Genomic DNA, 21,848 nt, shown 5'->3' on the forward strand with positions numbered 1-21,848 from the left:
CCCATCTGCAGCTAGCCTCATTAACCAGGTCCGGTACCCCCTTTGTCATGGACTCTTATACCCACCCTGTATATACAGTATGCATTACATTAATGCATCCCCGTCTTCTGCACAGTTTTCTCTTCTTATCTTTCTTATCTTTATCTATTTATAAAGTACTTTATTTTTCTGTGTGATTTGTGTATTTTATGCACCAATTGCACCAGGTCACATTCCTCGTAGGCGTAAAACCTACTTGGCAATAAACTAAATTCTGATTCTGATTCTGATTCTGAATGAACTGACAATTTAACTCTTTCAGCTATGGAATTTACACTCTTGCTCTCAGTTTACAAATCGGGTGCACTTCTGAGAACAAAGGGACTACATTGGGATCATTTTGTGTGATATAAAAAAAATTGTTTTATTGTGACAGGTCACTTCGTGTCACCTCATCTGGCCACTTCCTGTGATTGTAACCTGATGCGACACACGATGTCTAGGTGACAAAACCAGTGTGCATGTTTGCTCTCTTTATCTAGCTTGCCCACACCGTCTCTCGGACCTCGGTGCAGTCAGGCCCGCACAACAAAGGATTAAATCATGGCACAAGAGCCTGCCTTTTCCCTGTGATCCCTAGTCAGCACTCTGCTAATGGGAGTCAACAACTGAAGTTAGCATCTGGAGCTTAAAACAGAAAGTATACCAGCTGACTTTATCGGAGTGACACAAAGTTAACGCTGGGTCGTTAACTCTGCAGAGCAACGGAGCGTAGCGCATTTCCTCCTGCAACCAGCATCAACAGACGCCGCTTTTTGGACTTTGAAACCATAACTCTTTTCAGCCTGGCTTGTCCACAACAGGCGGACCACCAGCTGATCAATGCACCCAGGAGAGGGAGAGGGAAATCAAACACTCCTGCTCGTCCATGCTCTGTCTTTAACGAACAAGTCAGTCAGGACCACTTTTGTCAAAAGAACTTTTATTTCAAAGCAAAATGTTACATTTGGCGGTATGGCTCTGAGAGCACACCTCCCTGGGGGAGCTGGGGGTGGAGGTGGGTTGCAAAATGGCTTGTAGAGGAAGCAGCAAAGATAGGCAGGCTAAAGCAGCTTAAATAAGGCGCCATGAATGATATTTGCCAATTGGATGCTTGAGGGAATCAGCTGAGCCATCAGCTGATGTGTGTTTACGATTAGCTGTGATCAGCTGGAATTGAGAGCTGAGCCTGACTTTGTGGCCTGCCTGAACTAACGCTATGCTTAATGTGTTTAATGCGTAGCTGAAACATATCGTCAGAGGACAAAGTACACACACCTTTTCCACACTATCGTCATTAAATGACTGACATCAAATACCAGCAGTCGGAGATTCTCAAAGATGAGTTCATCCGTCTTGTGGACAGTCTGCTGGACACTAGGAAGTCACCTACACCAACTCCACATCTGGCTTAAGGGATATTGTCTGAGCAGAGATATTCCATTTGTTGACAATTTTGCCGCCTTTTTATTTCGGCATCAGTTTTTTGAGCCAGGCGGCCTCCATCCTTCACAGGAAGGGTCACGCCTCTTATCCACCAACATTGAACTGACTCTGCACTCCTGTAAAGCTTGTATATACTGACCTGTAATGAGTAAATTATACTGTACCCCCAGGCTCTTACAGTATTCCTGTCAGAATTATGCCTAGATGTAAAACCAACTACACTATGCACTCTTCTACTGTTAGCTCTCATAATTTGGTTACGGTTTACTGTGGTATTTCCACTCCAGCTAAGCCCCTTATCCCAGTCCCTGTGGTCTTTTGAATGCACAGTCTATATCTAATAAATCCTTCTGTAGCAGGTCTCTATGCTACTGTTCCCTCAGCACACAATCTAACACACTGGTACGTTGTACCACACAACTTTCCCCGAGCGTCGCTGTCACAACACACAACATCTTCATACGTTTCTTACACTCACTCTCAGTTGTCTCTCCACCACCCAGGTCCAGAATACTATTACTGCAATATAAGGATAGAGAATGATTACTCAAAGAGTATCAGCTGTGATCGTCAGCTCACCTGGCACTGCTCTCACAAGCCTTCCCCACACCTCTCTCTCCTGCAGCTGAGTGTAAACCACACCCACCTCCATCTACAGTAATTACATCCCATAACCTTGATTTTCTGTTTCTTACTGAAACCTGGCTAAAGCCTGGGGCGTGCTCCCTGCAAGTGGAGCTCTGCCCACCCAGTTACACATTTTTAAATTCACCAAGACATTTTACTTGTATTCCACTTAACCTTGGCTCTTTTAACAGTTTTGAAATCTTAACTTTTAAAATTGTGCGTGAAGACCTCATCTGCTTTATAATCATTTACCGTTCCCCCCAATTCCAACTCCAGCAGTGGTTTCTTCAATGAATTCTCTGAGTTACCGGAAAACAAGGTTAAAATCATAGCACAATACTCCAACTTGGCCTAGAAGGTTACTACCAGGTTTGTAGATGCAACGATCTGGCAGAGAGTGGATGGAGAACCGGGGTTTAAATAATGCAGGGCTGATGAGTTGATGGCTGGCAAGTTTGAGCAGTTTGACAGGTGAGCAGGTAATCAAGGAGAGTTGGAGGAGTCCAAACACACAGACACAGGAAACACCCCCCCCAATGAGAGGTGAGGCGAGGTGTCTTGATGGTCCTGATGAAACTGACGGACTAATGACTGATCCAAGATTAGGCGACGGGGGATCCAGGATGGTTCCTCTGGACCGTATCCTTCCCAGTCCACCAAATATTGAAGACCCCTACCACGACACCGCAGAGTGTAGGCTGGATGTCCATCAATGAGCTTGGCGGGAGGTGAGGGGGTCAGCAGGAGGGCACAGAGGACTGACACAGGTTTTAGTTGAGATACATGAAATGTGGGATGTATTCTCATTGACTGGGGAGTCAACAGTCCGACAGCTGAAGGGTTAATAATTCTTTCAATCTGAAAGGGGCCAATGTAACGAGTCTAGAGTCTGTCTTTAAGGGAATGTCTCGAGAGGAAAGCCAAACCTTCTGACCTGGTTTGTAGGCAGGAGCAGGATTCCGGCTACGGTTAGCGATTTGATGGTTGCGGTCTTCGGAGCGAAGCAGGGCTGAGCGGGCATCTCTCCAGATCTTCTGACAGCGATGAACATGAACGGAGAGCAGAGGGGGCTGATAGCCCAATGAACACTGAAATGGGGACATACCTGTGCTGATGAGGGAGTTGTGGGAATATTCCACCCAGGCGAGTTGTGTGCTCCATGAAGATGGATTGTTAGCAGTGATGCAACGGAGGGCAGCTTCCAGGTCCTGATTTGTTTGTTCCGTTTGTCCATTGGTCTGGGGATGAAAACCAGAGGAAAGACTCACCGAGGCTCCAAGGGCTGAACAGAAGGATTTCCAAACTTGAGATGAATTGAGGGCCATGGTCAGAAACTATGTCCGAAGGGATCCCATGCAGGCGGAACACATGATGCACTTGGTGGTCAGCAGTCTCACAAGCTGTGGGGAGTTTAGGGAGAGCCACAAAGTGGACAGCTTTGGAGAATCGATCCACAATAGTTAAAATTACTGTGTTACCTTGTGAGGGTGGAAGGCTTGTGACAAAGTCTAGAGCTATTTGCCCAGGGACGTCCTGGTATGGGCAATGGACGGAGCAAACCAGCTGGAGCCTGATGGGAGGCTTTTCCGCGGGCACACACAGTACAGGCAGAGACATAAGCTCTGGTGTCTGTTTCCGTGGTAGGCCACCAGAAATGTTGCCTAAGGAGGGACAGGGTACGGACTATGCCAGGATGGCAGGCAAACCTGGAAGTGTGCTCCCACAGAAGCACCTGAGAACGGACAGAGTCGGGAACAAAAAGTCTATTAGGTGGACCGTTACCTGGGTCAGGTTGTACCTGCTGGGCCTCCCTCATCAAGGACTCCACCTCCCAAGTCACTGCAGCAACTACACAGGAGGATGGAAGAATGTTGTCTGGCCTAGAGGGAACCTCTCCTGTGGGAAACTGCTGGGAGAGAGGATCAGGTTTAGTATTCTTAGAACCAGGACGGTAAGTTAGAGTAAAGTTAAACCGACCAAAAAACAGGGCCCAGCGGGCTTGGCGACAGTTCAGCCGCTTAGCAGTTTGGATGTAGGCCAAATTCTTATGGTCGGTCCAAACGATGAAAGGGTGTTCTGCTCCCTCTAGCCAGTGTCTCTTCTCCTCCAAGGCTAGTTTTACTGTCAACAATTCCCTGTTACCAACATCATAGTTCCACTCCGCCGGATTCAGACAACGAGAGAAAAAGGCACAGGGATGCAGCTTTTGGTCTGGAATAGAGCACTGGGACAACACCAGCCCGACTCCAGTGTCAGAAGCATCCACCTCCAAAATGAACTGACGATTGGGGTCAGGCTGAACCAAAATAGGGGCCGAGGTGAATCTGTGCTTTAGCTCTGTGAATGCAGCCTCAGCTTTAGGGGTCCAAGAGAAGGGGGAGGAAGGTGAGGTGAGCTGGGTGAGTCGTACAGCTACCCGACTGTAGTCTCTGATGAAACGGCAGTAGAAGTGAGCAAAACCAAGAAACCGTTGTAGTTGTTTCAGGTTAGTTGGTCCACTCTGCAACTGCTTTGATTTTCTCAGGGTCTGTCCTCACCTGCCCGCTCTCCACAATGAAGCCTAGAAAACTCACTGAGTTGGTGTGGAGCTCACACTTCTCTGCCTTGGCAAACAGTTTGTTCTCCAGGAGCCTTTGCAGCACTTGCCTGGAGGTTCTGGGAGAAGATGAGAATGTCGTCTAGGTATACAAACAAAAACGGTTAAGGAAGTCTCTGAGAACATCATTCACCAATGCCTGAAACACTGCAGGGGCATTGGTTAGGCTGAAAGGCATAACCAAGTATTCAAAATGTCCTTACGGGGTGTTGTATTCCATTCATCCCCCTCCCTAATCCTAACCAAGTGGTATGCATTCCTCAGGTCCAGCTTTGAGAAGACAGTGGCACCGTGAAGGGGTTCAAAAGCTGAACTTATAAGTGGCAGAGGGTACTTGTTTTTGACAGTTATGTTATTCAGGCCCAGGTAAATTCCCGGTCCATAAAGTTCTCATCTGCTGAAGTAGTGAAAGGGGGTGAGTGGGAGCTAGGCTTGGAAGAAGCTAACAGGGAAAATCTAGGTGATGACTGAGATAAGGGACGGGTTGCCCTCTCCCTACGCCTCTCACAGAAGCGATTATCTAATCTTATGGCTAGGGAAATGAGAGAATCTAGACTGGTGGTCTCATCTCTGGCAGCCAACTCATCTCTAACCTGATCACTAAGCCCTTTTAAAAAAAACACTGAAGTGCCTCATCATTCCACCCCGAAACTACAGCCAATGTGCGGAATTCAATGGGAAACTCCGCTACACTGCGGGACCCCTGGTGGATGGAAAAGAGACGACTACCAGCATCCCTTCCCTGAACTGGCTGACCAAATACCTTCCTCATTTCCATGAAATTGTCAAACGATGAACTAATTGCTGGCTGATTATCCCACACGGCAGTAGCCCAGCTTAATGCACTTCCCCTAAGAAGACCCACTATAAAGGCTATCTTGGCGCTATCATTACCAAAAGCAGATGGCTGCTGCCGAAACACTAGTGAGCACTGGAGAAGGAAAACATTACATTTACCTAAATCTCCAGAGTAGGGCTCAGGAAGTGGCAGACAAGGCTCTCTGGGCTGAAGAATGGGTGGAGCAAGGGTGGCAGAAATAGGTAGGTTTGGTTCGTCTCCAGAGAGTTGTCCGGGGGAAGTCTCCCTGAGCCTAGAACAGACTTGGTCCACCTGGCCTCCGATCCGGGTTATCTGTGCGATCAATAACCGAATGTCCCCCACATCCTGAAGTGTCGTGTTGTCCAATTTGAGCTCCTTGTGAGGCTAGAGCTTGGCGGACCGAGTCTGGATCTGCTGGGTCCATGTTGGCTAGATCGTTCTGTTACGTTAAACAGAGGAACCCAAAAGCAGATCACAAACACAAAATCCGGGGAATGAAATGGTGAGGTGTAGCTCCTGCTAGCAGTGGTGAGACGGTATGGCTAGGCCCCAGGCAGAGTGGAACCGGAAGATACAGCAGCGTTGCAGGCAGGAAGCAGCGGGCAGGTAGCTACAGTGAAGGGTATGATCCTGAGACACGGGGAAAAACAAGGTTAAAGTTCGTAGCAAAAAACACTTCTCTTAAATACTCCAACTTGGCCTAGAAGGTTACTACCAGGTTTGTAGATGCAACGATCTGGCAGAGAGTGGATGGAGAACCAGGGTTTGAATACTGCAGGGCTGATGAGTTGATGGCTGGCAAGTTTGAGCAGTTAGACAGGTGAGCAGGTAATCAAGGAGAGTGGGAGGAGTCCAAACACACAGACACAGGGAAACCAAGGAGGAGAATACTACTGACTATAACAATTCATGCCTCCTCTCCTGCTGACTGTGAAAAATTCCTGTCTTTTTTCATTGGCAAGATTGATGGTCTAAGGTCTCATTTTCCATTCACTGTTCTTTACCCTGCAACGTCCAGTCGTCCTATTTTGCTGTCTGATTTTGCTCCTAACTCTCTACAGATCCTTTTAAAAACTGTCGATCACGAGTCCCTCCTCCAGTCCCTGTTACACAGTTCCTACAACATTTTTAAAAACCGTACTCCCTGTCTTAGGTCCTAGCCTGCATCATTCCTCTCTCACATCAGGGTGACCTTTTTAAAATTGCCAGTGTTCAGCCACTTCTTAAAAAACCCTCTCTCAATCCAGACCAGTTAGAAAGCTATAATTTCCCTTTCTATCTAAAATCCTTGAAAAGATTGTTGCAGATCAGCTCTTAAAGCTGGCAGAGGGTCATAGAATCTTTGACAAATTCCAATCTGGTTTTTGCCAAAGACAGCATTACTAAGAGTGACATGCTTATGCATGCTGACAAAGGTGAAAGCTCTATCCCTATTCTTCTCGATCTGACTGCAGCCTTTGATACCATCGATTAAGCCATTTTACTTGATAGATTACAGAACTGGGTTGGAATTTCTGGCACAGCCTTAAACTGGTTTAATTCCTATTTAACTAATAGAGTCTTTAATGTCACTATAAATAATCATGTTTCCTCCTCCGCTCCCCTGCTGTGTGGTGTCCCTCAGGGGTTGGTTCTTGGTCCAGTTCTGTTCTCCCTGTACATGCTTCCTCTGGGTAATTTGTTCAGCTGCTTCCATGACATGACATACCACTGTTATGCCGATCATACACAGATCTATTTTTCTGCCAAACCCAACTACTACTCTCTCTGTTTTAAGCGGCTCCTCAAAACCCACCTCTATAGGCAAGCCTTTTTATAGATCTCGTTTGTTTTTTTATCTGTCATCTCTTTTTTAATTTATCCTTCCCTCTTGTTATAGCTTCCTTATGTTTTTATTTACATTCTCCCTATGTATGTTTGATTTGGTATGGTCATACCCATATTGTACATTGTGTGTTTTCATCTGTTTTGCCTTTATTATCTCTTTAATAGATTCTTGTATTTACATGGTGGCCTATTAAACATTGCACAAAAGTGGGTGATACCAGCCTCTTCTATGCAGAACTCGAAATCATTCAACTTTAACTATTAATTGTGATAGTAATTTCATTATTAATCAGAATTTCAAATTAATAGTTCAGTGTATTTTATGAGACTGAATAAATTAATTATTGGCTATTGTTTCCCTTCTTTAAAGAGTAGTTTGATATTAGTTAAAGTTATAACATATTATCTTTTGATAGTTAATCAAATGTGATTTGAATGTGAAATGTTGTACCAACAAATGGTACCACTGTGATTAGCATAGCACATATGAAATGGTGCCTCATGTGCAGCATAGTAGTGTTGGCAATTTGCACCTATATAACATATTAAGAAATTGACTGAGTGTAGTTCACTTCAACTGCTGTATAATGTGTTTGATACGCTGCTTTATATCAGTCAGTCAGTAAGATGGTTTATATACATTTAATGTTATGTTTGCAGAATGAGAAACAATAATAACTGAAAAACACCACCTGGAAGCAGTCAAAATCCACTCCACAGTATGTCTGGGTCACGTGACAGAACATTGTGACAATAGCTTGATTATAGAGTGAAATCATGGTTTTACAACCATGATCCTGAGATCATAACACCCATAATAAACTCTTTCCAGTGAGTTTTTTTTTTCTCTCTCAAAAAATTAATCTATTCTTTACCAACTCCCTTAATAAGAGGAGGGCTCAGTGCCTCAACTCAACCTCTCGCTCAACCACTTTTTTGAGCTTAAGCTTGCTTTGTTGGTGCTAATTCTCAGCTGTGCAGTCAGCAGCTCAAGTTGCCAATTCAGCAGTGCAGGGTATTGTCTTACAAGAACAAGAAGCTAAAGGTTTAACTTTTCCGCTCTTTTCATGTGGAAAGAAGTCTGTTTTCATTTTGTGGTTTGTATACTGCTGTTGGGAAGTGCGGCGTGACTTTATATTACTACCTCACAGTGCAGGCCTCTACTTTCTTTTCCAAATCCAATGTGGTGATTTCTTTCAGTCTTTTTAAAACACAGGTAACATGACAAAAGTGGTGCAATCAGCATGTATTCTTTATTCCACTCATGTTGCATGGAGAATAAAGAAACTGAAGTACTACAATTTAACTACATCTTTGAAGATCACGTTAAAGGCTTCACTCCTCGTCATGTGCTTTCTGTAGAAGAAATGTTGGATTAGATTTTTATTTCTGAATCACTGAAATTACTCATTGTATACTGCATGCAATATTCTGAATGATTACTGACCTTAGCACCAGAGTCACGGCTCTTTGCTCTCAGCTTGTTGACCTGAGACTCTGCAATGTCGGCCCTCTCTTCTGCTTCCTCGAGCTCATGCTGTAACTTGCGCAACTTTCCCAGACTTGCATTGGACTGTTCCTCCTAAAAAATATGAGTATATAAGTATGGAATATACTTAAATTCTGGTTACAACACAGAACTGACTCATAAAAAGGCAAATAGAATATGTTTTAGTAAATGAAGGTATAGTGTTTTCACTTACAGCCTCCTCTGTAGCTCGCTTATAGGATTTAACTTTCAGTTGCAGCTTATCCACCAGGTCCTGCAGACGGCTCAGATTCTTTTTATCCTCGTCCGTCTGTTAAATTATTACACATTACTTGCTAAAGCATGACTTTTTATGGTTCCTTAATGTTTTTTAGAGTCATTATGTGTGGAGCATATACCTGGTAGGTGAGCTCTTTGATGCGCCTCTCATACTTGCGTATACCTTTCACTGAGTCACTGCTTCTCTTTTGTTCCATATCCACCTCAGTTTCCAACTCTCTCACCTTGAAACCAACAGTTATGGATGCAGCTTTTATACCTTTGTTAAAGCCAGAGAATCCTGTATTGTGCACTAGTACTGTAAGGCAATACAGTGGAAGTTAGAAATTCTCACCCTGGCCTCCAGCTTCTGGATCTGCTTCTTGCCACCTTTCATGGCTATTTGCTCAGCTTCATCCAGACGGTGCTGCAGGTCTTTGATTGTTTGTTCCATGTTTTTCTTCATACGCTCCAGGTGAGAGCTGGTGTCTTGCTCCTTCTTTAGCTCTTCTGCCATCATGGCAGCATCAGTCACAGCCTTCTTCGCCTTCTCCTCAGCATTTCTGCACTCCTGCACCGCCTCCTCTGCCTCATTCTGAAGCTGAGCTGTGTCTCCCTCCAGCTTCTTCTTCTGGTTCAGCAGGCTGGTGTTCTGCACAAAAGTGTTTTACAGTGAACACTTGTTGAAACATAAATTACCCAGGACATATTGGCTCATTATTATACTGTATAGTGACTACAGATTTGGACATACCTGAGAGTGCAGCAGCTGAACTCTCTCACTGATATCCAGCAGTTCCTGCTCTGCAAGTTTACGACCTCTTTCAGTCTGCTCCACCACAGACCTCAGCTCATCAAGTTCAGCCTGCAACAGGTTGTTACGTCTCTCGACAATGGCAATGTTTTCCTTCAGATCATCATTGGCATGGAGAGTATCATCCAGCTGCAGCTGCAAGTCCTGTAAAGAACAATAATACAATTATATAATTAAAAGAAGGAAGAAAACAATCCACAAGCATATCTTCATCATTGGTAGGACTTTTGTATTTACCTTCAGATGAGTATGGACTCCCTTGAGCTGTTTCTGAGCCTCTGCTGCCTGCCTGTTGGCTTGGTTCAGCTGGATCTCCATCTCATTGAGATCTCCCTCCATCTTCTTCTTCACTCTGAGAGCCTCAATTCTGCTGCGAGTCTCAGCCTCCAGAGAGCTCTGCAGAGTGTCCACCACTCTCTGATGGTTACGCTTGGACTGCTCCAACTCCTCCTCCTTCTCAGCCAGCTTCCGCTCGATGTCAGCCTTCACCTGGTTTAACTCGAGTTGAGCTCTGAGGATCTTACCCTCCTCATGCTCCAGAGAGCCCTATACGAAAAGTCTCTTTCATTAGTTAGCATTTTCTTTTAGAATAAAAAGAAAGCTATAATAATACATATACTTGAATTAACTTTCACCTCAGCTTCCTCCAGAGCAGTTTGTATCTCAACCTTCTCCTGCTCCAGCTGTTTACGGATCTTCTCCAGCTCGTGGATGCTCTTTCCTCCCTCACCAAGTTGCTCAGTCAGGTCAGAAATTTCCTCTGTTTTGTGCATATTCATCTATTTTACTGTTTTCCCAACCTCACAACCATATTCAATGTATATTAAAAGACAAATGATGATTTATTATATCTTCCTACCTTGGAGATTCTTATTTTCTCGTTTCATGGTCTCCAGATGATCCAGAGATTCTTCATAGGAGTTCTTCAGTTTGAAGAGTTCAGTGCTGAGAGATCGAGCCTCTTTCTGAGCACTTTCCAGCTCAGTCTGAGACTCCTCATATTTCTGCTTCCACTCAGCAAGGACCTGGTTAAATTGTATATTTAATTATGTTGTACAGTAGTGAGTAATAATGCAATGAGTCCCTGCCATTTGATATGTCATTACCTTGTCAAAGTTTCTTTGTCTCTTGTCGAGAGCTGCAGCAGCAGCATTTGATCTCTCCACATCCACCATGAGATCTTCAATCTCACCTTGAAGCCTGTGTTTGGTTTTCTCCAGGGAGGAACATTTAGCGTTACCAGCTTCAACAGTTTCTTCTGCATCCTGTAAGGCGTTGAGCTAGCTTTTTCCTAATAGCAAAAATTAAAATGCCAAATCATTATTTTACATAGAAAAAGGGAATATTGTGGTAAATAAAGGTCTTAAAATGGGTCTTGTTTTTCAGGGGTGATATACATTGTTAAGAGAGAGGGCAATCCCCCACTGTTCTATAATTTACTGAATCCTTACTTTGCTTCTTCCAGCTCCTCTGTCCTTTGTATGGCATCAGTTTCGTACTTTGTTCTCCACTGAGCCACCTCAGAGTTGGCCTTAGACATGCTGCGTTGGAGTTCAGTTTTGGCCTCCTGCTCCTCCTCATATTGCTCCCTCAACAAGTCACAGTCATGGCGTGAAGACTGCACTGCATGGGCAAGTGCATTCTTGGCCTGTATGGTAATAGTATAAGCTGTGATAAATAGACTGTCAAATGAATGTAATGTCTGTCTGGAAACTGCATTCACAGTCATTTGAGATACCTTCACTTCCTCTTCTAGTTGTCTCTTGAGGTCTTCAATCTGCTGAGTGTAGGACTGCTTCCCTCTGGTCAGCTGGGAGACCAAGGAGTCCTTCTCCTCCAGCTGCCTGGCAAACTCACCTAAAATAAAGGTTTGTAAGTCCCCATATCAAGCTGTAATTGGTGTTTAATTATATTAGTTTGCTGACTGTAATGTTTGAAATGTAAATAATCAACCCACTATTTTTTTTTTCTAAGCAGAATTATATTGTAACACCTGGAATTGCAAGAACTCATTTTCTGGAGTGCATTGCTAAAAGACAGTATACAGTATCAATATAAAAAAAAAAAACTAAATTTAAATGTGCATGCTCAATTACCATTTTCGGTTTGAAGCTTTGCTTTTTGCATTGAGAAGTCATTGATGGTACGTTGGCCCTCCTCCGCTTTTGTCTTGTATTCAGTCATTTGATCCTCCAGCGTGCGGCACATTTTCTCCATGTTGGTCTGAATAAATTGATTCTCATATTAATATGTAAGTAATAAAATATATTCAACCCAAGCATCAATTTATTTATATTATTATTTCTTATAGACATAGTATGACCCTTTGGGATATACACCTATCAGAACTTCCTCTAGAGAGATGCATTAGAAGATCAACAGGTAGAGCCAGCAGGTGATTAGCCTAGCTTAGCGTAAGGGTCTGTAGAGTAAGTAAGTAAGGGAAATGCATGGAGAAAAAAAAGTTGGAAGGCAAATACTCCCGGTCATGAGAGAACTTCTGTTATGAATTGGCGCTATACAAATAAAATTCAATTGAATTGAATTGAATCTAACTCTCTGTAAGTCAACTCATTTAGGTAATGAAATCTACTAAAGTATTTGCCAAGCTAACCAGCTGCTGGCAGTAGCTTTATATTTACAATACAAACCTAACAATCATCTCATCTACAGTAACTCTTCGTAAGAAAGAGAATACAGCTTATTTTTAAAAAATGACAAACTATTCCTTAAAGATGTGTTTAATGGAGACTGATTTTGTTTGCCTTACTTTAACTTTGATGATCTGCTCCATGTTGGAGACCACATCATCCAGCTCCAGTCTGAGCTCGCTCTTCTCTTTCTCCAGCTTCTGTTTGACTCTTTGCAGGTTGTCAATCTGCTCTCCCAGGTCAGCCACACTGTCTGCGTTCTTCTTTCTCAGAGTAGCAGCAGTGGCTTCATGCTGCAGAGTGGCCTCTTCAAGGTCTCTGCGCATCTTCTGGAACTCGGCCTCTCTCTTCTTGTTCATCTCGATCTGGGCAGCAGTGGCTCCTCCGGCCTCTTCCAGCCTCTCACTGATCTCCTCCAGCTCTCTGGCCAAGTCAGCCCTGTGTTTCTCCAGCTTGGCTCTGGCAGCTCGCTCTGCTTCCAGCTCTTCCTCGAGCTCTTCAATACGAGCCTTGATGAGTATCGATCAGATTATTGTACATTTTGAGTAGGAATTCCCATAATGAAAAGATAGTAATGCAATTAATTTAATCTGTTTGGGCAGTTACCTGTAACTCCTTCAGTTTCTTCTGGAGTTGAGCACTCATGGCCTGTTCATCTTCAATCTTACTTAGCTGCTGGCTGATTTCAAAATCTTTCCTACATTGAATGACAAAATGATTAACTTAGTAATCAGCTGTTGTAGAATAACAGGCATTGTGTTTGTGATTGTAAAAGATTGGTTTTACTTTTTGAGTTTTTCCTCCAGCTGCTGTTTGTCATTCTCCAGATCCATCACACTTTCTTGGGTTAACTTTAAGTCCCCTTCCAATTTTCTCTTGGCTCTTTCCAGATCCATCCTCACTTTCTTCTCTTGCTCCAATGATCCTTCAAGCTAATAGACAAAACATTCCAAGCATTTACTCAATAAGTTGTGTCTCCAGAACAATAGATTCAGGCGAAAATACCATTGCACTCACATCATCAACTTGCTGCTCCAGCTTGGCTTTGGCCTTGGTCAGAGTGTTGACTTTGTCCTCCTCACTCTGCAGGTCATCCAGTGTTTGCTGATGAGCCTCCTGAAGAGCTTTTTTCTCTTTGGTCAGCTTAGCAATGATTTCATCCAAAGCTGCCATCTCTTCAGTCAGGTTTTTAACCTAAGAAAACAGAGCACCGCTGGTATTAGGTCTGGTATTTAGAAAAATTCTTCATCAAAGGACCACTCTGTAGGATTTAGTGGCACCTAGTGTGGAAATTGCAGACTATAATTGACTAAATTCTACTCTCCTTCCAAGTATGTAGGAAAAACTCACAAAAGAGCAAAAGGCCCTATCTAAAGCCAGTTTTAGTTTGTCTGCTACTGGGCTACTGTAGAAACTTGTTAATCCAACATGGTGAATTTCCGTAGAAGAGGACCTGCTCCCTCTGTAGATAAAAATGTCTCAATCCAGGGTAACAAAAATAGGATTCTTGTTTTCAGGTGACTAAACACTAATGAAAACATGAATATTATGTTCCATTTCTGCCAATAGATCTACCATATGTTAAATACTGAATCTTTAAATATCTTTTTAAATCCGCAATAACCGATTCTTTTGGCCACTTGTCGGCAGTTGAACACATAATTGACATTTTACCTTTCAGTTAGCATACAGATGCAGACACAGAGCAGCATTAACAATTTTCTGGCCACCTGCTGAATTTAAGTCTAATATTTCCTCTCAGCTTTTCCAGCTAGTAACTAACTTCTCTTTAAACAACTACCCTTTTTCTGGAAAGAGTTGCCTACAATGGTTGAAAATCAAACAAAAAAGTTACATTGTGGGGTATAAAAAATAAAACAATTAGCTAAAATATTCTAAAATGCTACTTAGAGCTCAGGAGAACTGCAGAATGAGATGGTAATTCTCTATGGATTTCACACTAAGAAAAAACTCTTTCAACTGAATACAAAAATCTGATTGATTGTTATCATAAAAATATGGATATGGATTTTAGTTGCTTAAGTTACCTTGTTCTCTGTGGCATGCTTTTCCTTTTCCACTTTAGCCAGAGTCAGCTCCAGATCATCAATGTCCTTCTTGAGTTCTGAACATTCATCCTCCAGCTTCCTCTTCTTGGCAGTCAGATCTGCATTCATCTCCTCTTCATCTTCCAGCCTCTCTGTCAGCTCTTTGGCTTTTGCCTCAAGCTGGATCTTACTCTTGATCAGACCCTCACAGCGCTCCTCAGCATCTGTAAGATTGTCTTGTTCCTGCAGACAGTAAATTTAATAACAAATAAATCTCATTTCCCTAAGTATATTGCTTTAAGTTTTAGGAAAATTGAATGACTGATCTTACGGATTGGACTTGAAGCTGTAGGTCATTCTTCTCTTGGAGAAGGGTGACCATTTTTTCCTCCAGCTCTTTCTTGCGTGCCTCAGATTTAGCATAAGCCTCTTTCAGCTTTGTGAACTCTTCCTTCATATTTGCCATCTCCTTCTCATTCTCAGCTGATTTCAGCAGAGGCTTGATCTTGAAGTACATCTTCATCCAGGGCCAATTCTTGACACCCATGAAAGCACGCACATTCCATTGGATCACCAGTAAGGCATCCCTGTAGATAACATCGGTACACTGGAATATATTTTTCTGTACCTTTTTTACAGTTAATGTTAAAAGTAACACACCAACCTGCGCTCAACAATTTTCTGGAACTCAATCCTGGCGAGTAGTCCTCTGGCTCTCGCTTGAATTCCAGTGATGATAAGAGCGAGACGATCATCTCTCATCTCTTCAAGAGCACCCAGAAGACCAGCTTTGAAGAACACCTGAAATGGAAGTTTTTTATAACATTGAACCCTGCTCTTTTAAATTATTGTAGCAACAGAACCAACCTTTGTGTGTCCCAGTTTATACTGCTCATGGTCAATATCCAAAGAGCCCAAAAGTTTTTCTGCTGCTTTCTTGTTGTCAATGAACTGTCCCTCAGGGATAGCACTAGGATTCAGGATGCGATATCTGAAATGACAGAACCATAATATTATAGAATGAATTTGGAAACATATCATGGGCCAAACCAAAGAAACAGCAGGCAGAGAACATTAAAGAGTACACTAAAATACAATACCAGAAACACATATACAAAAATAGACACTGAAGCAGCTGTCAGTTATGGTTATGTGCTACAGTACAGCCTCCATAACCTCTATCTTTTTTAGGCTATTATGACTGACACTGGCACAAATGAGTTTTTAAACCGATTCTATTTACAGCTCTGTGTCGTCTGCCTGATGGTAGCAGCTCATACTGGCAGAAGAGAATGTGAGATGGATCACAGAGGATTCTCTTTACCTGTTTAAGTACGCACTTACAAAATAATCCGAAGTCCCTCCAACCTTTTCTGCTGGGGTCTGGGAGACACAGAGGGGATCCTTGGAGGATATCCTAAGCTGTTGTTCAAAGGCCCTGGTGGAGTTACCAGTGGTTTCACGGACAGGTGCTGAGGACCATAGCAGATGCCACTTGAAACTGGCGTTAAGGAAAGGGAGAACCAGCAGCACACAAAATCATCAAGTGGGCTTCTTGCCATTGCTCTGGACTGGAAACTAGGTTTGCCAAGGGAGGCAGCTCAAGTTCCCAGATATCACAGAGACCACACTCAGGCCACACATGGTCCTGATGCCCGAAAACAGCAAGGCTGGTTGTCCTGCTGGAATTGACTGTCCAATGGTCAAAAGACTAGACTAGGGATTGATGAGTCTTTGCTTTTCTTAGCTTGTGGAATCTACATAGAGTGCAGCCTTTGCAGCCAGCTGTGATAGGCACATATTAAGCACATCCTCTTCATCTAAGCACACAGGCACAGAGCAATCAGTAAATAAAGATAGGTGACCTGTGACGCAAGTTTGGGCCTGATAAATCCCTGCTGCTGACTTAGGCAGTGGTGTTTAATGATGAAAGACTTGAAATGCCCAAAGACACCAGGTTATTACTGATCACTCTGTGCATGATTTTTGAAAGAGCAATAAATACGCTTTTCTTGCCTTTGTTTTAAGTCTCCATACTGAATCCTGTTGGGGAATCCCTTCCTGCAGATTCTGATGCCCTCCAGCACACCATTACAGCGCAGCTGGTGCATGACCAGAGGATTCTCCATCGCTCCCGGAGTCTTGGTCTCATTGGGGATGATGCAGCGTACAAAGTGGGGGGTGAGTTGACCTCAAGTTGGTCATCAGTTTGTTTAAGTTCTCCTGTAAATGGAGACAATAAATAGTAGTTAGAGTTCCATACAGCAAAATTAGGACATAACCCAAACTTTAGACATATCTTACCCTGTGCAGTGCAGACACAGTCTGGAAGGAAGAACCTTTCTTTTTTGCTCCCTTTCCTCCCTTGCCTCCTGCATCCTGGGCTGTGTAGAAGTTGTAAATAAAGTATAAAAGTGTAATTGTTATTTTCTTCTTTGGTGTTATCCTAGATAATTTAATAATGAATAATTGTTGTGGTCAAAGATCCCTTACCTGACTCTGCACCAGCATACCCAGCAAACAGGACGCCCAGTAACTTCAAGTTGGACTTTTGAAACAGTCCAACCACAGTTTCATTCAGTGGGTCCTTGTTCTTCACAAGCCAGTTACCGATGTTGTAATCAACAATACCAGCATAGTGAGCCAGGGAGAAATGAGCCTCTGGTCTCCCCTTAACAATTCTGGGCTTTTGGAAGTTGGGACTTTTACCCAGATGGTTGTCGTACAGTTTGGCTTTAAATGTTGCGTCACTGGCTTTGGGGAACATGCACTCCTCTTCAAGGATGGACATGATGCCCATGGGCTGAAGGAAAGCATTGATTAGAATTAATTGAATGTAAACAAGTCACTAAGAATAGCTTATGTTTGAAATTAAATTTAACTCTGCACTAACCTTGTCAATGAGTTCAATGCAGGCTGCCAGGTCCATGCCAAAATCAATGAACTCCCACACAATGCCCTCTTTCTTGTACTCTTCTTGTTCCAGCACAAACATATGGTGGTTGAAGAACTGCTGCAGCTTCTCATTAGTATAGTTGATGCACAGTTGCTCAAAGGTGTTGAACTAGGAGGAGCATTCAAAGAGAGAAGTTAGAAAAGGTATATATTATGGTCACATGTCCATAAAACCTTTTATACTCACATCAAATATCTCAAATCCAGCAATGTCCAGCACACCGATGAAGTGTTGGCGAGGTTGCTTGGTGTCCAGAGAATGGTTGATTCTCACCACCATCCACAAGAACATTTTCTCGTACACCGACTTGGACAGTGCACTAACAGAGTAGTACACCTAGATAATTGCATAGAATTTAAAATTGTAATTCACTTTATTTTTCAAGCCACATGGATTTCTGTGCAGTGTCTCTGTTCAACTTACTTGCTGCACATTCTGACCTTTGGTGACCCACTCGTTGCCTACTTTTACTCTTGGGTGACACAGGCCCTTGATGAGGTCAGCAGAGTTCAAGCCCATCAGATATGCAACTTTGTCTAGATCTGTGTAGTAAAAGCATTTACAACATTGTTTTGTGTCAAAAAGGCTCAAACTGGCAGTAGTTAAACTTTTCTTCATTGTCCTGATGCCTTACCCTCTGTCCCATCAGACTCTGCTTGCTCTTCCCTCTGCTTATTTTTGAACTTCACGTTTCCATAATGCATAATGGCACCAGTCAGCTTATAAATGCCATTCTTCTCCTCTTGAGTAAAGCCCAGAACATCAAAAGCTTCCTGAAACATTTGAATTATATTTGAGTAAGTTGTAAAGAATGTATGGAGTTTTTAACAAGCAGTCTGTTTCACTTACATCAGTAGCCATCAGCTCGTCTGCATCATCAATGGAGGCTACAGTTGTCTCTCCTTGGGAGATGAAGGCGTAGTCGTAGGGGTTGTTGGTGATGAGCAGCATTTCTGACAAATGAAAATACGTTCTTTTGACTTTTTTGACAAATTTATGCAACATTTTTTTATGGTCAGATATATTTGTTGTGTTGTGTTATGTTTCATCCAGCACTCACCCAGCAGTTCTGGTTTCTTTTGGGACAGAATCTGGTAGAAGATGTGGTAGTCTCTCTCAGCCTTGAGCTGATAGGTGACACGAGATTTTTCCAGCAGATCTGACAACATATTGGTATTAAAGTTTATTCTTGATCTATGAAAAGTCTTTATTAAATTATTCATTTATTGTATACTTACAAGTTTCAATATCAGCTGAGGACAATTTGCCACTGACTCCAAAATGGATTCGAATGAATTTACCCTATAATGAGAAAATGTTGTTTAGATGTCATCAACATAATGCAGTCATATCTACACATGTACTCTTTGAAATGACCTAACTTACAAATCTAGAGGAGTTGTCATTTCTGATGGTCTTGGCGTTTCCAAAGGCTTCAAGAGCAGGATTTGCCTGGATGATTTGATCCTCCAGGGTGCCCTGTGGGTTTAATGGATGCAAACATTTAGGCCACAAAAGTCAAAACTGTATATTCATATTAATTTAAGTTTAAAACCAACCTTTTTCTCCTGAGCAGCATCCTTCTTGCCAGAAACAGCTGCAATGCTGGCAAAGTACTGGATGACTCTCTTGGTGTTCACAGTCTTTCCAGCACCAGATTCTCCACTGTGAATGAAATCAAACATGTGAACTGAACACATCATGAAGACAAAACATAAACTCTGCTCTTCAAATTGGACTCAGATAGGATTTTTATGAATGACTTACGTGATCAGAACAGACTGGTTTTCTCTGTCTGTAAGATTTAAGACAACGTTCAGCATTAGGACAATTTTATTTAAATGTTTGGATGGTTTCAGAGATTACAAAGAGGTGAACTCACCTGACAGCATGTACTGGTAGGCATTGTCAGAAATAGAGAAGATGTGAGGAGGAGCTTCACTCCTCTTCTTTCCTCTGTAGGCGTTGACCACAGACTGATCATACACTGGCAGCCACTTATAGGGGTTGACAGTCACACAGAACAGCCCTGAGTAGGTCTGTGGACAAAGACACATGAAACAAGTCTGTTTTTATTGGGTTGAAGATGTCATACAGGGGAGAGATCAGTATATTTGTGGCCATTACTCACGTAGATCATCCATGCTGCATAACGCTCTTTGAGGTTAAACAGCACAGCAGGTTCATGGAGGAAGGTAAACATCGCCATGTCCTCAATTTTATCAAACTTTGGCGGGTTCTGAGGGTGGATATCAGCCTCCTTATGGGTTACAGTCTGAAATGATTTACCACAGAGAATATCTCAATTTGAACTGTTGTAAAAGTCATCAAAGTTTTAAGTTTGACTGCTGTGTCACAACTACTTTCACGCTTCCATTAGTCAGTGTAAATATCTGACTTACTTTTCCAAATTCTGTGTCAACGGTGACTTTGTCGCCATCTCTGCTGGTGACTGTGGCTTTCACATACTCCACCTCAGGGTCTGGCACAAAACATTGCCTCTTTATGTCAAAGGAGCGAGTCTGGGCCTCCAGACGCTCCCTATCAGACTTTCTCAGGAAGGTAGCAGCAGCCCCAAACTCTGCCATAAGGGCGTCGCCCATCTTGAAAGCTGTGAAACAAGAACAGCTTGTTTAAAAAGCTTGCTGATACATGGTGCTTGAAGTAGCACTTGTTAAATTATATGGTCATTTGTTCTAAGTTTATGTTTAATGCATTTGAATAGATAGAAAAATCACTGCTTCACAACATTCACAATAATTGTTGTATTTAAGAATTTTGAGTAAGTAAAAAAAAGTTTGATGACCAACATTTTACAATGCAAATACTTTATATTAAATGTCTTTATTTGCTTTTCATTTGAAAAAAAAAGTCAGCTTGATGACTCATTTAGAGGTCATAAACTACCAGAAGCATTAATATTAAGCCTATAAATTTTCATATATTCATTTTACTTTGAAAAACAAAGAGGATGGAGCTATTTACTTGTTTAGTCTTCCTCTCCCCTTTGATAGATTTGATGAGGTGGGTCTCTAAAAATAAAAAATATATTTTTTATTAATGGTATTTTCAACGATAGGCATGATAGGCATATGTAAAATGTATGCAAACTTACCTGTTGGTGCTGTGTTCCTGTCGTTACTCCTCTTTCTGAACCCCTCTTTATATACATCCAGGAGGCTGAGCTTTGACACCCAGGCACCCTATAAGGGAAGAGCAAGAAAACAAAGGACACTAATCAAAGCAAGGTCCGTATTTGGTGATAAAGGATTGGACAACAATAACTCTCATGTAACCATTGGCCAGTGAATTGCAGCTTATGAGCTGGTCTTGGATCAGCATCTATTTTTGTTTTGTTCTTCAAGTGTCTGAAAAGCCAGTATGTTATAACAAAAATATAAAAATATCATTGATGATATATTAAGATGTTATTTTTGTTATTTTAAACCACTTCCCAACACATTTGGTTTTTTTTGTAATAATATTAATTTGACAAATAACAGAAATATTAAAATATTATAAATATGTGCTTCATTTGACATTTTAAACATTTTCTTATATTATATTTTTTAACTAAAGACCACTGCACCTCTTGGTCAGTCAATAGTCGTGACTCACTACTAAAATAAGCACTGTCTGGGTGTAAAGACTATACAGATTATAGTATTGTCTGTCTTCTATTATTCTGGAGGACAAAGATAAACTTGTGAATTTTTTTCTTGGATTCCTTCTCCTGGTCCTTGTTTTCATCCCAATGGGCCTCAACTGACCCTCCATCTATAATAAAAGATTGGGTATGACAGCTGCCTGCTTTCAAAGGTTTCAGGTTTCTGTAAATAAATACATTTGGGTCATGCAAACACTTATCACCTTCCCCATGTACACATTAGTAATGACAACTGATCAATGTTTGTAATAGCTGCCGTGCTGACATAAGAGATCTTTAAATCATGTGTTTATTGAGTGGACCACCTGAAGACCTCCTCAAGAAACACACAAGCCCTTTGACTTTAACAACTTCACACTTTGGATTTCACCATGACCTTGTTGGTCTTGACAGTTGATTGTCTGCACCCTGTGTACCATTCCTAAGCACATCAAGGGCATTACTGAGTCATACCCAGCTGTCTGGTGTCCTTCTGCAGTCAACACTTATGATGCAGCGTTATTAGCCTTCTTATATGCAGCAGGAACCCTGGACTGTTGTTCAAGTGGATACTTGGCAGGTGGTTCATGGTCATATCCTGGGTCATATTGTTTCTGCTTTGTGTTGTTTTGTAAGTTAATCATCTTTGCAG

The 21,848-nt window shown here is 42.3% G+C and overlaps 1 protein-coding gene and 1 pseudogene across 2 annotated transcripts in view; one reads left to right on the forward strand and one right to left on the reverse strand.

Moving 5' to 3' along the window:
• LOC127369576 (B-cell receptor CD22) overlaps nucleotides 1-21,848 on the forward strand; it is a 137,158-nt gene that overhangs the window by 80,274 nt on the left and 35,036 nt on the right. The gene's annotated exons all lie outside the window — the stretch shown is intronic.
• Nucleotides 8,569-20,677, reverse strand: LOC127369572 (myosin-6-like; annotated as a pseudogene).

The sequence above is a fragment of the Dicentrarchus labrax genome, unplaced genomic scaffold (genome assembly GCF_905237075.1).
Source record: "Dicentrarchus labrax unplaced genomic scaffold, dlabrax2021, whole genome shotgun sequence".
NCBI classification, from domain to species: domain Eukaryota; kingdom Metazoa; phylum Chordata; class Actinopteri; family Moronidae; genus Dicentrarchus; species Dicentrarchus labrax.